Raw genomic sequence first — 14,890 nt, forward strand, 5'->3', positions numbered from 1 at the left:
CCAACATTCAATATTTTTATATGCCAAATTCATTATTGAAAAACAATGTTTAATTTTCTTTATTACTGTAAGTAAATGTTTTAATATACTAATTTGCCATTTGTATTTATTTTTGTAAATTGCCCAGTTATTTCTTTGTTAATATTTCTCTGAAGGTGTTTGTATGTCCTGATGGATTCTTCACATTTTAAGAATATAGCATTTTATCTGTCATATTGATTACAAATTCTTTTTCACAATTTTTTATTTTGTCATAATTTTTATTTTGGTGTGCTTTGACTTTTAATAATTTTATATAGAAAAAATTCCTTATTAGTTTTCTTTTATATTATTCCTTTATTGTTTCTACCTTTGCTGTCATTTCCCAAAAGTCCTTCCTCATTCTGGAATTATATCCTAGTAGCTTCATAAAATTTTTAAAACATTTAAATCTTTAATCAATCTGGAATTTAATTTAGTATAAAATTCTTTTTGTCTTTAATGTTTGGTCCAAAATCTTACTCATAGTAGGTACTTAATAAATAATTGTTAAATTTAGTTGTCTCCTTTAAAAACTTAATGTTGGATGAGATCAGTGGTTCTTACAGTGTAATCCTTAGACCATTATAATCAGCATCACCTGGGAACTTGTTAGACATGCAGATTATTCAGCCCCACCCTAGACTTTGGAAGGCCCAGAAATCTGTGGTTTAGCAAGCATCCAGGTGATTCTGCGGCAGGTTAAAGTTCACAGTCCCTGGAATGGAAAATGCATAAGGCTTCTTCCAGCCAAAATTTCTGAGAATTCATGTTTTTCCCTGTTAATGAAGCCCACTGCTGTGGAAACATGATTCTCCTCTTATTTTTTAGCACAGTAGGAAATAGAGAAGAATATGTTCAAAGGCTATCCCTTCTGGGGCCTCCATTCTCCATGCTTCTGTTTGCTTCAGATGCCAATTTCCCAGGAAGCTTTCTCCAGAACATCCCAGCAAATCTTTTCTTCCCATGCAATACATTGCTCTGAATGTTTTCCAGTGCTCTTTCTCTTGCCTGCACATATTTCTCTTATATCAAAACTGATATTAACCATGTCAAAGATGTGATGGTGAGATTAAGTGCATTTGTGTAGAGGGTCATGGTGAGCAAGGTTTAGGTGACAGGCATAGGGATTCAAGCAAGAGGAATAAGAGAATGTCACCCAGCCATAGACTAGGCCTAGTTATTTCTTTTGAGTGTGTGTGTGTGTGTGTGTGTGTGTGTGTGTGTGTGTGTGTGTGTGTATTCCTACTTTAAAAAGTCCCAGTATGTGCTGTTGCTTTACTGGAAAACCGGAAATGCCAATCCCATTTCTTGAGGATAAGACATTGCTGCAGGGCTGCTGACCTTGGAGAATTTTCTGACCTGGCAGACAGCGAGGGGAATGCCTAGGGCGTTGCTTTCCCACCAGCCTCTCCTTTGGAGAGGAATGTTAGACCTGACAACTTGATCACTGCTGCAATTTCCGGTGCTCTTAATAGGAAGGAACGTGTGTTTGGGGCTAGAGAGGGAGGGAGGTCCTTGGCAGGCTGAGCGTGCTGATCTTTTCACGCGCTCTACTGTCTCTTCCTCTCTGTTGCTGCAGTTGGGTTTGCTCGCTGTCTCCGATCCAGCGAGCTGATGGGCGCTGCCTGCTGCGCGTGTCAAAGCCGCCTGGTGCAGGCAGCTGCATTCCCTGACTTGACATCTCATCCCTCATCCTTCCTCAGATCTCGTCAACCTACACGGTCTGCTTTGCCAACAGCTGATAGGGAAATGACTGAGGGGAAGGCAGTGACAGCAATAGCTGTTCGGCATTCATTTTCCCTTTGGTTTTTGCTGCACAGAAAATTCCGGGACTGATGAGGTCTGAGCTGCAGAGGAGACGTAGAGGAGCATTGGGTTTGAGGAAGGTGGGACACTCAGACATCTGCCCTTTCTTCTCCTACAATACAATGAAAGTTGGGACAAGTGGTCTCTGGCAATGATTTAATGCCTCCTTTGTTCAGACATTTGTCCATTAACATAGTAGTGTTGACAGATGCATGGAGAGTTGTGTGTTGTCACCAAGACTCAGAGACTATATATTTCTGTTTCCTGCGTATCATTCATAGGACCTTTTATAAATTCAGAGGCAAAACAGGGAATTAGGCTCCTGCTATTATTGGTGTTCTTGCTTCTTCCTTGTTCTCATTACCAAAATGACTTCCCATAGCACCTACTTACACAGCTCAGGGCTGTACAAGGAGAAGAAGGTGGGAACAGATGCCACCCTGCCTCCAGGAGTTTGTAATCCAGGACAAATTGCCCAGATAGAGACAAACCTTATTTCTGTATCCTTTTCTTCTTTGTTACCTGCCATATAGCTTGTCCTTGTGGATGGGGTACACAAACTTTATTCTCAGGCCTACATCCCAGTCTTAGCTTGATCATTCACTAGCTGTGTGACCTTGGTCAACTCATTTAACTCTTCTGAGTCTCTACTTCCTCATTTATAAAATGGGTGCAACAATGAAGCCTGTTACAGGGATGTTGCAAGATTAGGGTTAGTGTTTATAAACTAAGCCTACAGTGAGTGTTCAATTCCTGGTAGTTGCTGATATTTTGGAAAGTGAATCTAATGATATGTGTGTGGATATCACATTTCTTGTGATGTGTATGGATGGATTCAGAGCCCTGGATGAGTACAAAGAAGTTAAATTTTAGAAACCTATTACTACAGATTAGTAGTCCTCTCTTCCACTGCCCCATCTATATCCCTTCTCCACAGAATCAGGTTATGAAGCTAGCATAAAATGCTTAAGTTACCTGCATAGATATTGTCCACATGATAGATTCATAACACATTTTATCTGGATAGGTTAGCCTGAACATAACATTTCAGTTAACCAAATTCTGCTTCTGAGTGATTTAAAGATACTGGATTTTGATTAATTCCCCTCAACTAAAGTTAGAAATGGTTACAGTTATTGAGTAATGTAGCTTATGGAGAGGGTTCCATATGGTGGTACCTTTTTCTTTAATTAAAAATCATGACTTTAAATATTATGTTCTTTGCTGCATTTATGTAATAGTTTAACTTGATAATTTGTTCATGTATACTAGGATTCTCCACTATAATTAAATTGAAGAACACTGTTACAGATTAAATGATAATTATGTTTGATCCCTTTGCATGATCAGTTAATATTGGCTGTGTTTATGTTGGATACAGCTCAAATAGGATGACTGATAGGTGAGGTGGGGTTTTTTCACATCGATGTTTCACTAATCCTGTAACTCCATGGGCCAATTTTCCATTACAGTCTCATCAGATAGGTGCTCCTTTGACTTCTTTTCTGAGCAGAAAAACGAGCCTTCTGATGTCTTCATGTTTTTGCCCTCAGCCAGTTATGTAACAGTTTCCTACAGTACTTGCATAGAATTCATACTTCTCAAAGTCCTTTCACTTGAACTCCATGACACTGACCCCATTTCTAGTTTCCTCCTTGATTCCTCCATATATGAAGAAAAATGCCAACTGCCAAATGATGTGTAGGAAAAGTGGGGATAATTCTTTGGAATGTTAAGCATTTTTCCTTAAGAGTTTGAAGGTCCAGTATATGTTGAAAGCATAGGGCCATTTTTGGAAGAAGAGAAGGAAGATGGAATTCACAGTCTTGGCATTCTTTCACATTCCAGAAGCGGGAGCATGTGTGTGTAGGGGGATTTCTTGGTTATATCAATCATATTCTACCTCCTTTGTTGTTTGACCAATTGATGTATGAATTACCACAACAAGATTATAAGCAACTTGAAGTCAAAGAATCTTTTTTAGAAGTTTATTTGCCTCAAGATGCTTAGCATAGTGTAGGGAAATTAAGTACTCAGTGGTTTCTTGCTGAATGGAATTTAGAGAGACTTTCTGCTTCTCACTGCCTACCTGACATCAGGTTGCTTGAAGTTGGCTCATGGGAACTTGTTCATTATGCCTGCTCCATGGATAGTAAGGCAAATGAGTATAAGAAGGGTCAATGAGATACAAACAGAGTCAGATTGGGATAAATGGACCATGCCCTTTTTTGGTACTTTGTGACTCCAAATTACTTTTAGTAATAGAAGCTCATTAAATTTTCACAAAGTGGTGATGTGAAATCCGCCCCAAAATATGTGAATTGCTTAAAAATAATGTCTCATAGACGTTAAACTGAAAACAAGAAAAATTCCCGAGGCAGAGCTGATGTCTGTTGCATGGTAACATGGGGCCAGTGGAGATCTGTTTCAGGAATGAACATCTTCCTAACCAGAGCTAGAGTCACAGATACGTAAAACTGACAGCCACATACATGCCCAAGAAACATACTTTGATACTGAGATTTGAGAATATTGCTGCAGTCCCTACCACTGTTAATGTTATCACTTGGTGGCTAAAGAGTGTTGAAAAGCAAGGGATTGTGGGAAAAGAGGTAGACCAAGTATTTTAAAATGAACACAATATCTCATTATTAAGTACATTATATCCCTACTTATTGAGATAAATCCTCGTCTTTGAGCCAGGGATGGTCATGGAAATGGTAATTTCTCTTGTCAAATCCTCCTCTTTGAGCCAGGGATGGTCATTGGAAATGGTAATTTCTCTTGTCCAAGTGATTTATTTATTTTGTCCTTCTCCGGTTTCTCTAAGGTAGTCTGGGATAAGCCTGATCACCTGGTAGAAATTGCTTGAAGCAGTTGTTGTGATAAGTCAGGGAGTGAAAGAGGGATGTGCTGACTTCTTGAGTGTTTCGGTGGACTTGGTAGAAAATGGCAACATCTTTGACATATGATCCTTGGTTTCACCTCTCCTGATGCTTTGTTCATGACTGAAGCTTGGGGTACTTGTTTTCCTGACACAGTTTACCACTGCCTAACTATAGTAGACCTCTCAGGGACATTTCCAAGAAAGGGAAGGCAGACAAATTCTGTCCTTGCATGAAAAAAAGGGTGGTTATGGACATTGGTGTGAAAAGCTGAAATGTGACATGTTTATGACTAAAAATACAGGCTGGCAATGCCATCTCCAGGGTGGGAAAGTTTTATTTTGTAATTTCTTTTCTTTTTTTCTTTTGGCTGTGTTTGGTCTTTGTTGCTGCATGTGGGCTTTATCTAGTTGCAACGAGCGAGGGCTACTCTTCGTTGTGGTGTGCTGGCTTCTCATTACGGTGGCTTCTCTTGTTGCGGAGCATGGGCTCTAGGCGCATGGTCTCAGTAGTTGTGGCACACGGGCTTAGTTGCTCCACGACATGTGGCATCTTCCTGGACCAGGGCTCAAACCCGCGTCCCCTGCATTGGCAGGTGGATTCTTAACCACTGTGCCACCAGGGAAGTCCCTATTTTGTAATTTCTATAACTTGAAAGACTTGGTGTTTTTGTCCTCTAAGTTTTAATTTATTGGTGTTTGATATCTGCTTGTAAAATATGGACTTTCGGGGAAGTAGTATTTTGATGCCAACCAAGAGATTAAAAACCAGAATTCATAATTTTCTAACTAGAGTCTTAAAAACCCTATAGTTATAGTAACTTGCAGGAACAATGAGGTAACCAAGAACTTTGTGACTTCATAAATGGGGACTATAAATGATGGTTTATGAACCCTATAATATCAGACCCTCTTGTTGGGGTTCCCTTTGGTTTGCTGGTACATCTGTGTGGTACATTTCAGGCATTTGGCAAAACTTAGCTCTTAATCTTAAATATTATCATAATGTACATTAAAAAAATGTTCCTGACTTTGGAACTTGATTATAAGTTCTAAATTTTGATTATACAATATCATTCACTAAAAAATATAATGTTCTTAAAGTTATTCAATTTAAAACATTGTCTCTCACATCTTATGGATTTTTCAAAAAATTAAACTGTTTAATAAAAAAGTATACCTAAAAATCCTGTTTAGAAGATCACCAATCTCTTATCATTTCACTGAGATTATTTCCCACTATTTCTTGTTAAAATTTATTTTGAGTGCCAGATTTCATCAGATTTTCACCATTTCATGTAAGCCTCTACCACACAAAAGCAATGAACTGATTAATAAATGTTAAACAGTAAATTCATACATGAAAATATAAACCTTTATTGCTAAAGTTAAACAATATTAATACAGTTAGCCTCAAGAAATTCATGTTTCTGCAAGGACTCTATGGGTAATAGGTGTTAAACCATTCACGAGTATATGGCTGTAAAGGCCCCCACCAGAGGGGCACAGCAGGTTTTTGAGACTCTCATGTACCTGCTCTGTGGTTGGTTTGATTCTCCAATTTTACCACCTTCTTTCTGAGGCTAGACCTGGAGTTTTCCCTTAATTCCTTGGCTTTACTTCTGATTTAGGCTTCGTGACACGTGTCAGACTTCTAGGATTCCTGTACTGGTCTTTGAGCTGCTTCATCAGCTACCCCTCAGATTGCTAAGGCTAGATTTCTCAAGTCAGCAGGTGTCTGTACCTGAATTCTTTTTTGTCACTGCTTGACTTGACTAAGCTTGGAGTTGGCTGTGCTTTGTGTCCTAGTTTCAGTAAAACTCCATGAGAGCAGGGACTGACCACTTTACAGTAACAGTCTAGCAATTTCAGAAATGAGCTATGGAAAGCAGAAGAGGGAGGTTCCAAAGGTATCCTAGAGTGAAAATTTTGGTATAGTCAATAACACCTACACGTTTTCTTAGTCTTTAGTTTAAATATTAGTTGCTGGGTTTACTTAAAGAAAATTGCAGCTTCTTTCCTAATTTTCTTCTAGGCTTTATTTTTATTTTTTTGTTTTTAAAATTTATTTGTTTATTTTTGTCTGTGCTGGTCTTTGTTGCTGCACGTGGGCTTTCTCTAGTTGTGGAGAGCGGGGGCTACTCTTCATTGCGGTGCATGGGCTTCTCATTGCCGTGGCTTCTCTTGTTGCGGAGCCCGGGCTCTAGACACGCGGACTTCAGTAGTTGTGGCTCGCGGGCTCTAGAGCGAAAGCTCAATAGTTGTGGTGCACAGGCTTGGTTGCTCCACAGCATGTGGGATCTTCCTGGACCAGGGCTTGAACCCGTGTCCCCTGCATTAGCAGGCGGATTCTTAACCATTCCGCCACCAGGGAAGTCCTTCTTATAGGCTTTAATTTGCAGAATGGAATGACATTCTTGCTCTTCACATTTTTGGGAAAGAATGGAATAGAGTGGTTGAATTAAGAAAAAGAAGTAACATTGTGAAGTAACCCAGTGATTTGAAGCTATGTGGCTTTGATTGGAGCCTCATTTCAAAGAGGATGGCTCAGTAAGTAACACAGGCAAATCAAATCAGTGGACATTTTATTAATTTGTCTCATAAAAAAAGAGTCAATCAGTATCATACCTACGGGAATATTCACATAGAATCAGATTCAAATATGATTAATTAAAAGGAATTTCCAAGAGTAGCTCAGCATAATGCCAAATTAAAGAGTGAATGCACCTGAGGAGCTAGACGCACTAAGGGAATTCAGGAAGAAGCTGTGGTTAGTACCAGCAAGAGTCTTGGGGAATGAGACTCAAGGTCAGAGATTAGAATCAAGAAAAGTTGGATAAATTTTACTAGTTCCAAAGAACAATGCTCAAAGAAGACAGAGGCAAAAATCAAGAAAAATCAGAAGAAGATGTATTAAGTGTGTTCTAAGGCTCTGGGGCCTGCTTACATTGATGACCTGGTGGGAGCTACCTAGGGTAGCATATGAGACAGAAAGACCTGGAAGCCACAGAGGGCCAGGAACCTGGGAGAGAGGTGAAAATGTAGCCAGGAAAGGACTCCAGATTGAAAGCTGAGAGGAATTGAATTAGGTAATAATCTGGCAGGACCAGAAGAAGATGGAAATTTTGGTTGGGTATCAATGTTAGTATGTTGAAAAATGTAGGCTGAGGTTTGGGTGCACTCTGGGGTGATCTTGAAGTAATCATGCAGAATAGACACTGAGCATTCACTCTGAGTGAATTTACTAGTTCTGTTCACACATGTGTTTTGTGCATCTGTTGTGTAAGCCACACTAGAGTTGACATTATGGGAAAAAACGGAAGCAAATGAGACATGTCTCTTGTCCTTGTTTTAGTCAGTATGGTCAGGATGTAGCCTGGTACCTCACAGGCACTTACATATTTTTTGACTGTCTTTTTTTGTGTCCTGGTCACAGTTGGGATACTGGAACCAGCTCATACGGCACAAGAGCTGTTTGTTAGCATCTCTTCCCAACTCTATGTGATGACATGTTAGAAGCTTGAAATTGACCATGATGGTAGTATTTTCATCACAGGTGGAATTTTTGGATTAGTGATTATCTAGAGGATATGAATGGCTCTTTATTATTTTTCCTATGAAAAGTGGAAGCATTGTTTTTCTTTCTATCCTTAGAAAGGGTTCCTTTCATAAATGCATGCAAACTGGGTCTTGGCCCACCACCTCTTAGGTTAGACATTCAGGGTCATTTTATATCTGCAATTTCAGATGCACTAATTTGCTAACTTTGAGATTAGAGCAGGAATAACCTCAGTGCTCTGTTAATGCCAATTACTTCTGAAACAGCCAGACTAAAGACAGATAAGAGTCCCCTGATGACTGATTAAAATATGGTATCCTGAAAATTAAATGTCTAGTTTGAGCACAGATGTAGCACAAAGATTTGTTATCTGAATTGACTCAGATTGAATGCTAACATTGGGAAAACTCACAAGGAATAATATAATTGTTATACTCCCCCAGTAGGAATAAAAAAGAAAGAACTTCATACTTCTGGGACATGTTAAAGTCAAGAAAATTGGGATTGAAATCTTGTGATGAGCTTTTAAGTCATAAAACTTACTAATAAGAGGGCAGAAGTCAAAATAGCAGAACTAAGGATGTAATTAAAATTTCTGTGATGATACCCCCTTAGTCTAATGTTACCATTTGATTTGTGCTTTTCAAATAGTGTTATTTATAACTCACAATTTTCATAAGAGAGCAAAAGAACTTTCTGTGGTGGGCTCACTTCGTTTTGGTCAATGCTTCTATCTCCTGGTGCCATCTAGAATTTGGATAAGGACCTATTTTTAAGGCATAAAATTGGAAAAGATTTCAAGAGATTAGAAAATGATTGATCTAATGGAATTGATATCAGACTTGGCAGCAGGCTTTAAACATCCAGTTTCTGTTTTAATTAATGAAATATCAACATATGGATAATGTTGAGGAATGGAATAAAGAATCAGGAAAGGAATATTTGAATTGTCACTTGTTTAAGCTATATCATAAATGCTAAAATGTAGGAAATAGCTGCATTCCTCGAAGGTTATAAAAATATCAAATGAATTTATTTTTTAAATTAACATTGTATTTTAAATTATTTGTTTATTTTTATTGAAGTATAGTTGATTTACAATATTTACAGTATTATATTAGTTTCAGGTGTATAACATGATTCAAAATTTTTATAGATTTACTCCATTTAAAGTTACTATAAAATATTGGCTATATTCCCTGTGCTGTACAATATATCCTTGTAGCTTATTTATTTTACACATAGGAGTTTGTACCTGTTAGTTCCTTACCCCTATCTTACCCCTTCCTACCCTCTCCCCACTGATAACCACTAGTTTGTTCTTTATATCAGGGAGTCTGTTTCAGAGTATAGTTTGCTTCTGTTCATTACCTAGAGGTCAAATCTGTCTCCTTTAGATCACAGGTTTACTTAAATTATAGCCCCAGGTAGTTTTCACCTACAGGTTTTTTTTTTTTTTTTTTCAGGCTGCTCTCACAGTTATTGGACCCTCATTCCAGTCTCAGCTTTAAGCAGTGAGGCTTAGTTTGGTCTATCACTCATGAGGCACTTCTGTTCTTTTATTCACCAGAATCTAAGACAACTGGCTACTTCTGCTAATTTCTACTCCTGAACTCTGAAGCACCAGAAATTCTTTAATGTATTATATTTATATAATATGCAAAATTTTGTGTATTATATGGAATCATATATATATGAATCTGTAGCACTTAGCTTCTAGCAGAGTGCATGACATTAAGTAGCCACATATTAAATACTTATAAGGTTGAAGTTGATTGACTATATTATGAACTTGGTTACTAAGTTATCATAGTAAAATTTTAAAAATTTTACCAATGAGGTTTTTCCAAATGAGATTTTCTTTGTTAAGCATTGTAATTCTGTGTTTAGCTAAAATTATACTGAAGCAAATTTATTTTCATGAAAATAATGTACTTTTATGTTGGCAATCCAAACTCCATTCTTTGGCTTTAAATGAATCAAAATGATTGTACTAGATTTTCAAGATCTTAAACAAGGTCTGAAAGAATCAACAAAGATACTAAATAGCACACTTACAGGATAAAATTTCCTTTTGGGAAAATAAAATAAAAATTATTTTTTTAAGGAAGTCATCTGATAATTTTACACTAATGTGTTCATAGTTGGTGATCAAACTTGTGGAAATATTCTGGAAACCTCAAAAATATGGTAAACAACATACTATTTATCTGAAAGTTAAGGGAGGTCATGTCAGAAAAAGAAGATACTTGTGAAGCCATAAGCTTTGCATTGCACATAGAGTTGCTCTTAATGGTCTAATATTAATTTAAAGCAAATTTAATTTAAACTTTGAACATATGGACTGTTATTTAATAAATTTTAGAGAAAATAGATTAAAAGAATTGAGGAAAGGAAGGTGGTGGGAGATAAGGAAGCTCATAATAGCCTTTGACTCTCAAAAATAATTTGTGGTGCATGTTTTTATGTTAAATGAATGAAACAATGGAAACAACATGTTTATATTGATACTATCAGAAAAAGAGCAAGTGCTTCCAATACAGTCACAAATACAGAATAGTCAATTAGAAACTCCATATGCTGAGAGTCATGAGAACATCACTGTATTAAAACCAAGTGTGCTATCATATTTGCTTTCTGAGACTGCCATAACAATTAAACACAAATTTGGTGACTTAAAAGGGCAGTTTATTTTCTCACAGTTCTGGAGGCCGGAAGTTGGGCAGGGCTGAACTCCCTTTAGAGCCACTAGGAGAGATTCTCTTCCTTGCCTCTTTCAGCTTCTAGTGCCTGTTGGCATTCCTTGGGTTGTGGCTGCATCATTTCACATCACCTCCTTCTCTGTGTGTCTCTAAACTCCATCTGCCTCTCTCATAAGAATACTTGTGATGGCATTTGGTGTTTACCCAGATAATACAGGATAATCTCCTTTTTTCAAGATTCTTAACTTAGTCACATCTTTTGCCCTATAAAGTAATATTCACTCTTTTGCCATGTAAGGTACTATTCACAGATTCTAGGGATTAGGATGTTGTATTGATTTTCTAGTACTGCCATTACAAAATACCACAGATTTGGTAACTTAAACAATAAAAGTTTATTGTTTCACGGTCCCGGAGGCTAGCAGCCTGAGATCAAGGTGTTGGCAGGTTTGATGTCTCCCAAGTCTCCCTCTTTGGCTTGTAGACTACCCCCTTCTCATTGTGTCCTCATGTGTTCTTTCCTCTCTGCACATGTGTCCCTGGTGTCTCTTTGTGTGTCCAAATTTCCTTTTCTTATAAGGACACTAGTTAGTTTGGCTCACCCTAAAGGCCTCATTTTAACTTAATTTCCTCCTTAAAGACCTTTTCTCCACATACAGTCACATTCTGACATACTGGGAGTTAAGGCTTCAACGTGTTAATGTAGGGGGCACAATTCAGCCCATGCCATACATGAACATATATTTTTTGGGCCACCATTCAGCCCATTACAAATATGTAACTTTTGATGGAAATCATAAGGGAAGAAAGCTAAATATAATTTATTATGCTCCATTCACCAATGCAGACAAATGTAATACATTTATGAGGTAGTCTCATTAATATAGTTAAAATTTCATGGATAAATAACTCTATCAGGAGCTTCTGACAATTAACTAGAAAAATCACACAGAACAGTCATTTCTCAATGAGGCAAGATTAAATGTTAGCATATTGCAAAATCTCACACTGGTATTTATTTGGGAATATAAAGAAAGTTTCCCCTTTCATTTATGGATTTATAGATACACTTGTGAAGATTACAATAGAAAAGAATTCTCCCTTGGCTAAAGGAAAACATGTAATTTAAGTTGAGGTGTAATTTATACTATATGCTGCAATTGCCTGAATTTAATGATAAAATAAAGTAAATTCCAATACACTTTCCTGGGAATCATTCCAGCTCTCAATAATCTGTTGCATTGGATGCCAGGAAGTGGCTGTTCATAGAAAGATGGCCCAAAGTCCACATCTACACACACAAGTAGGTTGCTTTCATAGTAGCATTATCTTTGATTACAAAGAAAGTGAACTGACGTTATTATATATATTTGCAGAGATATATCATGCAGGTACCATGTACATGCAACCGGGACACCTAAGAACATAAAAATTACAAATATAAAAAAATCATACCAATATAGCAGAAGGAGTAACACTCCCAAACTCATTCTATGAGACCACCATCACCCTGATACCAAAACCAGACAAAGATGTCACAAAGACAGAAAACTACAGGCCAATATCACTGATGAACATAGATGCAAAAATCATCAACAAAATACTAGCAAACAGAATCCAACAGCACAGATCCAACAGATCCAATCCAAAGGATCATATACCATGATCCAGTGGGGTTTATCCCTGGAATGCAAGGATTCTTCAATATATGCAAATCATCAATGTGATACACCATATTAACAAATTGAAGGAGAAAAACCATATGATCATCTCAATAGATGCAGAAAAAGCTTTCGACAAAATTCAACACCAATTTATGATAAAAACCTTCCAGAAAGTATGCATAGAGGGAACTTACCTCAACATAATAAAGGCCATATATGACAAACCCACAGCCAACGTCGTCCTCAATGGTGAAAAACTGAAACCATTTTCACTAAGATCAGGAATAAGACAAGGTTGCCCACTCTCACCACTCTTATTCAACATAGTTTTGGAAGTTTTAACCACAGCAGTAAGAGAAGAAAAAGAAATAAAAAGAATCCAAATCAGAAAAGAAGAAGTAAAGCTGTCACTGTTTGCAGATGACATGATACTATACATGGAGAATCCTAAAGACTGTACCAGAAAACTCATAGTCAATGAATTTGGTAAAGTGGCATATACAAAATTAATGTACAGAAATCTCTTGCATTCCTATACACTAATGATGAAAAGTCTGAAAGAGAAATTAAGGAAACACTCCCATTTACCATTGCAACAAAAAGAATGAAATACCTAGGAATAAATCTACCTAAGGAGACAAAAGACCTGTATGCAGAAAACTATAAGACAATGATGAAAGAAACTAAAGATGATACAAACAGATGGAGAGATATACCATGTTCTTGGATTGGAAGAATCAACATTGTGAAAATGACTCTACTACCCAAAGCAATCTACAGATTCAATGCAATCCCTATCAAACTACCACTGGCATTTTTCACAGAACTAGAACAAAAAGTTTCACAATTTGTATGGAAACACAAAAGACCCCGAATAGCCAAAGCAATCTTGAGAAAGAAAAATGGAGCTGGAGGAATCAGGCTCCCTGACTTCACGCTATACTACAAAGCTACAGTAATCAAGACAGTATGGTACTGGCACAAAAACAGAAATACAGATCAATGGAACAGGATAGAAAGCCCAGAGATAAACCCATGCACATATGGTCACCTTATTTTTGATCAAGGAGGCATGGAGAAGAGATAGCCTCTTCAATAAGTGGTGCTGGGAAAACTGGACAGCTACATGTAACAGAATGAAATTAGAACACTCCCTAACACCATACACAAAAATAAATGCAAAATGGAGTAAAGACCTAAATGTAAGGCCAGACACCATCAATCTCTTAGAGGAAAACATAGGCAGAACATTCTATGACATAAATCACAGCAAGATCCTTTTTGACCCACCTTCTAGAGAAATGGAAAAAAAAACAAAAATAAACAAATGGAACCTAATGAAACTTCAAAGCTTTTGCACAACAAAGGAAACCATAAACAAGACCAAAAGACAACCCTCAGAATGGGAGAAAATATTTGCAAATGAAGCAACTGACAAAGGATTAATCTCCAAAATTTACAAGCAGCTCGTGCAGCTCAATAACAAAAAAACAAACAACCCAATCCAAAAATGGGCAGAAGACCTAAATAGACATTTCTCCAAAGAAGATATACAGATGGCCAACAAACACATGAAAGAATGCTCAACATCATTAATCATTAGAGAAATGCAAATCAGAACTACAATGAGATACCATCTCACACCGGTCAGAATGGCCATCATCAAAAAATCCAGAAACAATAAATGCTGGAGAGTGTGTGGAGTAAAGGGAACCCTCTTGCTCTGTTGGTGGGAATGTAAATTGATACAGCCACTATGGAGAATAGTATGGAGGTTCCTTAAAAAACTAAAAATAGAACTGTCAGGAGCATTTTAAAACCACATATATTGCCATTGCAGTTTTGTTACTAAATTCAAGATTTTGATACTGAATTCAAGACATTAAAAATGTCATCTTTTAATGTTTTTATATTGTGTCAATCAATACCAGTTAGTGCTTGCTTTGGCAGCACATATACTAAAATTGGAACCATACAGAGAAGATTAGCGTGACCCTTGTGCAAGGATGGCACACAAATTCGTGAAGCGTTCCATGTTTTTTTAACAATAGCCAGGTCATGGAAGCAACCTAAATGTCCATCAACAGAGGAATGGATAAAGAAGATGTAGTACATATATACAATGGAATATTACTCAGTCATAAAAAGGAATGAAATTGGGTCATTTGTAGAGACATGGATGGACCTAGAGACTGTCATACAGACTGAAGTAAGTCAGAGAAAAACAAATATCATATATGAACACATATATGTG

The 14,890-nt window shown here is 37.2% G+C and overlaps 1 non-coding gene across 1 annotated transcript; it reads left to right on the forward strand.

Annotated features, from left to right (window-relative positions):
- The first annotated feature begins 14,570 nt into the window (after positions 1-14,570).
- On the forward strand, positions 14,571-14,677 carry LOC132532023 (U6 spliceosomal RNA). The gene has a single exon (XR_009544284.1). It is a non-coding gene; the product is annotated as a U6 spliceosomal RNA (small nuclear RNA).
- The last annotated feature ends 213 nt before the right edge of the window (positions 14,678-14,890 follow it).

Source organism: Lagenorhynchus albirostris, chromosome 13 (assembly GCF_949774975.1).
Source record: "Lagenorhynchus albirostris chromosome 13, mLagAlb1.1, whole genome shotgun sequence".
NCBI classification, from domain to species: domain Eukaryota; kingdom Metazoa; phylum Chordata; class Mammalia; order Artiodactyla; family Delphinidae; genus Lagenorhynchus; species Lagenorhynchus albirostris.